This window comes from Schistocerca piceifrons, chromosome 1, assembly GCF_021461385.2.
Source record: "Schistocerca piceifrons isolate TAMUIC-IGC-003096 chromosome 1, iqSchPice1.1, whole genome shotgun sequence".
Classification (NCBI taxonomy): domain Eukaryota; kingdom Metazoa; phylum Arthropoda; class Insecta; order Orthoptera; family Acrididae; genus Schistocerca; species Schistocerca piceifrons.
The window spans coordinates 535,272,418-535,280,895 of record NC_060138.1 but is presented as its reverse complement, the minus strand read 5'-3'; positions in this window follow the sequence as shown (position 1 = coordinate 535,280,895).

Genomic DNA, 8,478 nt, shown 5'->3' with positions numbered 1-8,478 from the left:
CAGAGACAATCTGTAAATTAGTGCGAGGCACTTCCAAACAGGCAGCGGGAATGTCACAGGTATTAAAGGGCTGCCTGCCTGCAGGCACCTCGAACTACTCTACAGATTGCTTCTGTACACGTCCATTTTTAAAATTCTCAGTGAAGGTGAGCGGGTGCCACCGAAGGTGTTGTGCTGATTTGGGGGGTCTTAGAGGGACCTGTTGCTGTTTTATTCAAGCGTGTGTCAATTTCACATCCCCCTTCCCCGTCATATTTCATCGAATGGTCTTGAATCGTCCCTAGTAGTACCAACTGGTCCACGAGAGCAAAAATTGGGGTCGCGTTGCGCTCTAAATGGGTGCGATCACGTTCAGTTGGGTGCAGACCACAGTGTTTATAGAGAAGGATTGAAAAGGACGAGGCTGTTAGCAGTGTCATAGGTTGTCAAGAATGTCTTCCCATTGCTAAGCGCACTGTGAGACGTCGTTTTCGACCGCGAAATGTGTGGGACTCAACGCTCAAGGGATAGGGGTGGTTACGTTGACGCCCTTTATGCCACCCCATGACGTCTTTTCGTGCTGATTCTGGACGGCGGTGTCTCTGGAATGTTTTCATCGGCTACTCATAATGAACCTGCGTGATTTCGGCGCTGGGCGTCGGGGTTCTGATCTCCATCGCAGAGGCGCCAGAGGAAGGGGTGAAATGTGGGTAAGAGGGGCTGTGACGACCCTTCCATCGTGTGACACGTCCACAGTGGCATTGGGCAGACTTTTGGTGAGATGTGGTCCCAATGTAACATCATTAACCCACCCTTCACGTCACATGAACTGGGCTTTTCTTCGCATGTGTCTACACCTTGCCGTTTGAAGCGTCGTCGAATCTGAGGGTGACTTAGTTCGCCACGCTTTTTCACTATTACAGAGGAAGGTTCCAGGCACTTTTGAAGCAAATTTCAAACTCATGCCTCGTAATGGGAGACAACTGTCGGGTTTCGAAAAAGTAATCCTTTAATTCTCTTGTACAGTGTATTTCATGCAGCTTAAGCTAGGCAACTCAACGTACATCACCTGTCCCAGGTGTGGCTGAAGTAAATTGGGTTGCCTACCTTAAGGTTCCATGAGACATTTTCTGGGCAAGTTTTCTTTTCAAACCTTGCAGAATACAGCATGTCACTCTTAACAGAGAGAAATCTCAATACGTAAAACTTATGGCGTACGCCAATGGAGTGTCACAGGACCATTACTTTTCAAAATATGTACAAATGACGTAGCGGATAAACTCAGAACTTCATGAGGCTGCCTGTGTACGATGCCATTCCAGATGGAGAAGTCACAGTGCTAAAAGACTGTTCCGAAATGTAGGAAGACCTGCAGAGGAACGACGCTTGTTGTGGTGATTGACAGTAGATCCTCTACATAAATAAATGGAATGTATTGCACACAAATTAGCGGAAAGACGCGTTATCATATTGTTACACTATTGCCGAACAGCAAATGGAAGCAGTTACTTACATTAAGTATCTGGGAGTAAGCGTACGTAACGATTTAAAGTGGTACAGTCACACAAAACAAGCCGTATGAATGCTGCCTTTCCTGTGTTTAATATCGTCTGTCATGGTTACTACAAACGGTGCTCAAGTTTAAAATGGGGAAGGATACCAGAGTTTCTCTTCCAATGGACCCATGCCCCAAAACTGCCTCGATCGATTTAGGAACATCGGATTAAACCTATATGTGGATGGCTCGACGGAGGTTTGAACCGCCGTCGTCTCGACTGCCAGTCCAGTTTCTTAACATTGCGCCACATCGCTCTATGACGATTAGTCAGACTATTACTTTATTCACGTATGAAGAGATTCTCAACTCCAAAGAATTAGACTGAGATTTATTGGACAAATTCTCACCAACGAAGGAGGTATCTTCAAAAACCATCATTCGAACCTTATTGGAATATTGCTCACCATTTCGGGATCCGTTCCAGATAGGACTGATAGAGGAGACAGATCCAAAGAAGAGCACCGCGTTCAGTCAGAGGTTTGTTTTGTAAGTGTGAAATCGTTACATAGGTGGTCATTCCACTCCAGCGGAATACGTTATAAGAGAGTCACTGTGTATCACAATGCGATTTACTGTCAACATTCCGAGAACTTTGATTCCTAGAAAAGTGACCCATCATCATTTTCCAGACCCTGGCTGGGTTTGCTTGGAATGTAAGCCCCTCCAACTTTTCCTGTCCTCCCATGACGTTTCCCTCTCCAGTTTGCTCCAGGCCCTCCTCTATTCTTCACACATTCCTTCACTTCAACGATCCATTAGACTCTTGGTCTTCCTCAAGGCATCTATCCTCCTACTGTCATTTCATGGGCCTTTCTTGGTATACTACCAGCATTCATTCTTTTACTTATCTACACCATTTTAACCTTGTCATTTCTGTGGCCTCTTGCATGGTCTTCTCTTTCACTATTTCTCTCACTATCTCATTCCATACTGTATCCGTTGTTGTCAGTCCTGTCCTGTTTCTCTAAAATGTGATCCTGCTCACCTGCCTTTACTGATTAACCACTTTTAATATATATGCATGTGTATTGGATCACAATAGAGTCGGTTTAATGTTTGTTTTGCTCTTTTGTGGTACATCCACGCTCCGGATCAGGCTTCTTATACTCTGCAGGAATCTATGTGCATCCCTTCACATTTCACTAATCTCCTTATCGTTCTTCCTCCTGGCTTTTGTTATGCTCCCCAGTTGCATGAAACTTTACGCCTTCTTTAGTACAATATATTACTTCCTCTATATTTCGCGAAAATAGCATGAAGGTAAAATTTGAGATACTCGAGCTTAGGCTGATGGTTTCCAACAATAGTCGTTCTTCCCATGCACCATTCGCGGCTGAAATGGAAAAGGCCGGAAGTGGCAGTAGTACACGAAATATACTTCGCGACGTGCCGTAAGGTGCCTTGCGAAGTACAGAACTAGATGTAGATATACACTATGTGGCTAAAAGTATACGAATAACCCTATGTAATGCGGAACTGACCATTAGATGTCACGAGAGGCGGACCCGCCAGTGTAAAAGATGTTGATTATTGATTGTCAGTACGGAAGCAGTATCAGCAAAATGGCTCAGTCGGTAGAGCACAGTGACATTAAATGTGAACTAGCCATTGGATGTCATCTGAGTAACGAATCCATCAAGGATGTTTCAACCCTTCTAAAATTGCCCAAGTCTAGTGTTGTTGATGTGATTGCGAAGTGGAAACGCGAAGGGGCAGACATAACTAAAAGAAGATCATACAGACCTCATGTACTGACGGTTAGGGACCGTCAAACACTGCGGAGGGTGGTTGTAAAAAATCGCATTAAGTCAGCAGAAGGAATCACTTGGGAGTTCCGAAATGCTTCCAGCAGTCCTGATAGCTCAGTGATTATTGTAGGGAGTTAAAAGGGTGGGGTGCAATGATCGAGCAGCTCCTCATAAGCCACACATTCCTGCAGTCAATGCTAAATGGCGCTTGAGGTGGTGTAAAGAGCGACAACACTAGACAATGAAAACGATTGATTTGGAGTGATGAGTCGCTCTATACTCCATAGCAATCCAATACAAGTGTTTGGATCTGGCGACTGCATGAAGTATGTTATCTGCCATCTATGTAGTGCCAAGACATGATACTATGTCCGCGGACCTAACCGAATCACGTGCGCCCTGCCGTTGCTCAGCCCGGCCGCACATGCTCGGTGGTCGGCCTTCACGTCGCGGCCGCCGGAGGTTCATGGCGCTCTCTCCGGCTGAAGACGTCGCGCCATTCAATAGTTATTGCCTGCAGCTCCCTCTATGACCACAACATATAACGGGAGCACAGACCTGACGCCACGGTCACTCGCTCTTGCTCGCTGGCTGTGTTAATATCGAAGTGTTATTGTATAGATCATATATGACAACCTTGGGCTTAGAACTTAGTTACGATTTCGATTGTACTGCGGATTTGTGAATTGTATTGTGAACTTAATTACGTAGCTACTTGTTATGAAAGCAATAGACGGTGCCTGCTTCAATGTGGAGAATAAAGATAAGTAATCTTCCTGATCGCTGGCGCCTTACTTTGAGACTAATATTTTCTCGGCCATCAGTTCTTGCGTCACATCCCGGTCACGTCCTGCTACCAATTCCTACTTATGTTTGCCACTCCAGGCAGACATAAAACATGAAGTACGGAAGAGGTGGTGGTACTTTATGGGAGTATTTTTCGTGGTTAGGGTGTGGTTCTCTTATTGCGTTTACGAAAACGCTAAATGCGGAAAGATCTGAGCATTTTTGTATCGTACTTTTCTATGTACATTAGAGAAACAGTTCGGAGACGATTATTGTTTGTATCAGCAAGACAATACACAGAGTGTTAAAGCAGCATCTGCAAGGCAATGGTTTTTGGACGAGAACATTTCTGAAATTGACTGCCCCACCCAGAGTCGTGACCTGAACACAGTCGAACAATTTTGGGATGAGTCGGAAAGTAAACTACACCTACACCCCAGCATCCAATATCGCTGTCTTCACTGGTTTCTGCTCTTGAAAAATGGTCTGCCATTCCTCCACAGGTATTCAGACACTAGACTGAAAGTGTCCCCAGGAGAGTTCAATCCGTCATAAACGCGAAGGGTAGACACATCCCATATTAATGTCCACTAATACATGTCCGGAGCCAATGGCCTTGCTGCAATGGTAACAGTGGTTACTGTCAGGTCACCGAAGTTAAGTGCTGTCAGGCTTGGCCAGCACTTGCATGGGTGAGGTCCGGGTCTGCCGAGTGCTGATGGCAAGCGGTGTGCAATCAACCCTTGTCAGGCCAATTGAGGTGCTATTTGATTGAGAAGTGGGGGCTCCAGTCACGAAGATTGACAACAGCTGGGAGAGCAATGTAGTGACCACATGCCACTCCATATCTGTGTCAATGATGGCATCGGCTGAGGATGGTCGGTACCGTTGGGCCTGCCTGTTCAGACTTAGAATAATAGGTGTCTGGATACTTTTGATGAGATTATATAGTACAGTAGAGTGGAGAACTGGTGAGCTGGCTGCCGTAGTGTCGGACACCGGCGGTCGTGACGCCAGGTGGAGACGTGGCGCCGCGCCGGTTAGCGCCGGCCGGGTCGGTGTGTGCCGAGTGACGCGAGCGCGGGCCATTAGTATGTGCGCGCGCCTCGCCGTGAATAGCGCCGTCCGTGTAGCGCGGCCTACGTGACGCACACCCCGAGCGTGCTGGGCTGCGCTGCGCTCGTTTCATTTGCACCCGCCGGCCGCCGCCGTGGGAATTGCCGAGGTCGCTCCGCGGAACTGCCGCGCCCTGTGGCTGCTCGTTTCTGCTCGCTCCTCCAGATCGCAGCGGCTCGTTCCTCGCCTTCCTTCTCCGGCTGCGCTTAGCTAACATCGTCTACCCCGTAAACGTTCCCGAGGCGGGATGGGTGCAAGAATAGGCATAAGGATGATTTATTTCAAATTTCTCACGAATTTATACAATCGCGGGAAAAAAACCAACAAAAAGAAATACACTTAGGTGACAAAACCAAGGGATAGCGAGATGCACATATGGCGGTAGTACCACGTACACAAGGTATAAAAGGGCAGTGCATTGACTGAGCTGTCATCTGTTCTCAAGTGATTCAAGTAAAAAGGTTTCCTACCTGATTATGGCCGAAAGACGGGAACTGACAGACTTTGAATGCGGTCTGATATTTGGAGCTAGGCGCAGTTGACATTCCATTTCGGAAATCGCAAGGGAATTCTGTAGTCTGAGATTCACAATATCAAGAATGTTCCGAGAATTCAACATTTCAGGTGTTATTTCTCACCACGGTCAATGCTGTGGCCGAAGGCTTTCACTGAACGACTGAGAACAATGGCGTTTGTGTGGAGTTGTCAGTGCTAACAAATGATGATAATGGTTGGTTTGTGGGGCACTCAACTGCGCGGTCATCAGCGTCCGTACGAGGTCCCCGTTTTTACCCAGTCCAAATTTTCACGCAATCCAATCGAGCCACTGTCCAGCCGGCCGGGACCCCGTGATCCAGAGGCAGCAACGCTAGCCACTAGACCACGAGCTGCGGACGCTGCTAACAGAGAAGCAACATAGTGTTAAATAACCACGATTATCAATATGGGACGTATGACGAACATACCAGTTACGACACTGCGGTGAAATTTGACGTTAATTATGGCGGCAGACGATCAACGCGAGTGCCTTTGCCATCAGCAGGGCATCGCCAGCAGCGCTCTCTTGGTCTCTTGACCATATTGATTGGACCCTAGACTACTGGCAAAACGAGGCCTGGTCAGATGATTTCATTTGGTAAGATCCGATGGTAGGGTTCGTGTGTGGCGCAGACCCCACGAAGCAATGGACCCAAGTTGTCAACAAGGTACTGTACAAGCTGGAGTTGGCTCCATAGTGGTGTGGGCTATGTTTACAAGGATTTGACTGGATCCTCTGGTCTAACTACACCGTTTATTGACGCAAAAGGTTATGTCTGGCTACTTGGAGATCATTTGCAACCATTCATGGACCTCATGTTCCCAAACAACAATGTCGTGTCACCGAACCACAATTATCCGCGATTGGTTTGAAGGACATTCTGGACAATTCGGGCAAATTATTTGGCCACTCAGACCGCCAGACCTAAATCCCATCGAATATTTATGGGTCATAATCTAGAGATTAGTTCGTGCCCAACATCATGCACCAGCAACACTTTCGTAATTAAAGATGGCTATAGAGGCAGCATGGCTCAGTATTTCTACAGGGGACATCCAACGACTTGTTCATTCCACGCCACGTTGAGTTGCTGTACTCCTCCGGGCAAAAGGAGGTCCGACACGATATTAGGAGGTATCCCTTGACTTTTGTCACCTCAGTGGATTAAATTTGTGTAGATAATTTATTTCAGTGATTGACGTTACAAGTTCAATCGTTAATGTAAGCGTGAGAAAAGCCGTTGGAAATGTGAAATGCTGGTACGTTAATAAACAGTTTCACCGCAGATATGCATGCATTGTGTCTTACATCTTCCGGATGTCAGTTTGTGGGATAGAATTCCATGCCTGTTGCGTTTAGTAGGTCAATACAGAGACGGTTAATGCTGATTGTGGATGACGCTGGAGATGTCGTCCGATGATGATGCCCCATTCGTGCTCAATCGGAGACAGATCTGGCGATTGAGCAAGCCATGGCAACACGTCGACATTCTTAGTAGAACTTGTTGGGTTAGAACAGAGATATGTGGGCGAACGTTATCCTGTTGGAAAACACCACCTTGAATGCTGTTCCACTCCGCCTTCCAGTGAGCTCTCGCTTGACACCACTAACGTCGCAAACGGCGGTGGTTTGGGGTCAGTAGAAGTCATGCTACAGGGTATCAGGCCCTTAGCTGTCCTTGAAGTAACCGATTTGTAACAGCTCTTTGGTGGTGTCAACAACTGTTCGGGCTGCTGCTACAGACGCAGTACGATCTACCTCTACCATATGCCGAACACGACAGTCTTCCCTTTTAGAATTTCCACCTGGCCATTCGGAGCCCGGTCTTCTTATGATCGTACGTTTCTGTGACCACCATTGCCATCAGTCATGTACAGTGGCTACATCCCTGCCAAATCTTTCTGCAGTATCGTAGGAGCCTCCAGCTTCTCGTAACCCAATTACATGACCTCGTTCAAACTCAGTGAGCTCTTGATAATGGTGTCTTTATCGTCTTGAAGGCATTCTTGACTAACATGAACTCACTACATCCAATGTGAAACGTAACGAACGCTGACGACCATTTCAGCACGTAGTTAAGCCAAACCAGATTTCCATCCTCATAGTGGCGCTAGTAGCGCCGCTCTTATGCGACTGGCGCGAAATTTGAATCGACATCATCTTCTAGACGTAGAAACACACCTACCAACCTTCATTAATCTCGCACAACTCCTTCTTGGAGATGGGATTTTTTTCAGTCACATTGTATGTAGTAATGATTGTCTGAGACTACACAAAACGACAGTTTGACGTTAGCGACCGCGACAGGAAATACTATGGCACCGGCCATCATTATATACGAGGTTCGGCTTCAGGCCCTCAGTTGAGCCACACGTCTGCCAACACCTTTTGAACATGTTTCTTAATAGTGAAGAAATGAAGAATATGAAGTAAATACACACATGAGAAACCCCTGAAGGTAGACATTGACTGTGGATATTGTATCACAGACAAAGTCCCTTTGACTATTCAGAGATGTCACTAAACCCGCCCAGAGATGTAAACAACCATGCATGAGCAGCGCCTATTAGACGGAGGGGGTCCGACAGCCGATCAGTTCCATTTATTCCACCAGGAAAGAGGTACACGGCCCGTGTTGTCCGTAGTTCAACCATGCCTAGACAGTCAATACCGCGATTCGATCGCGTCCGCATTGTAACTTTGTGCCAGGAAGAGCTCTCGACAAGGGAAGTATCCAGGCGTCTCGGAGTGAA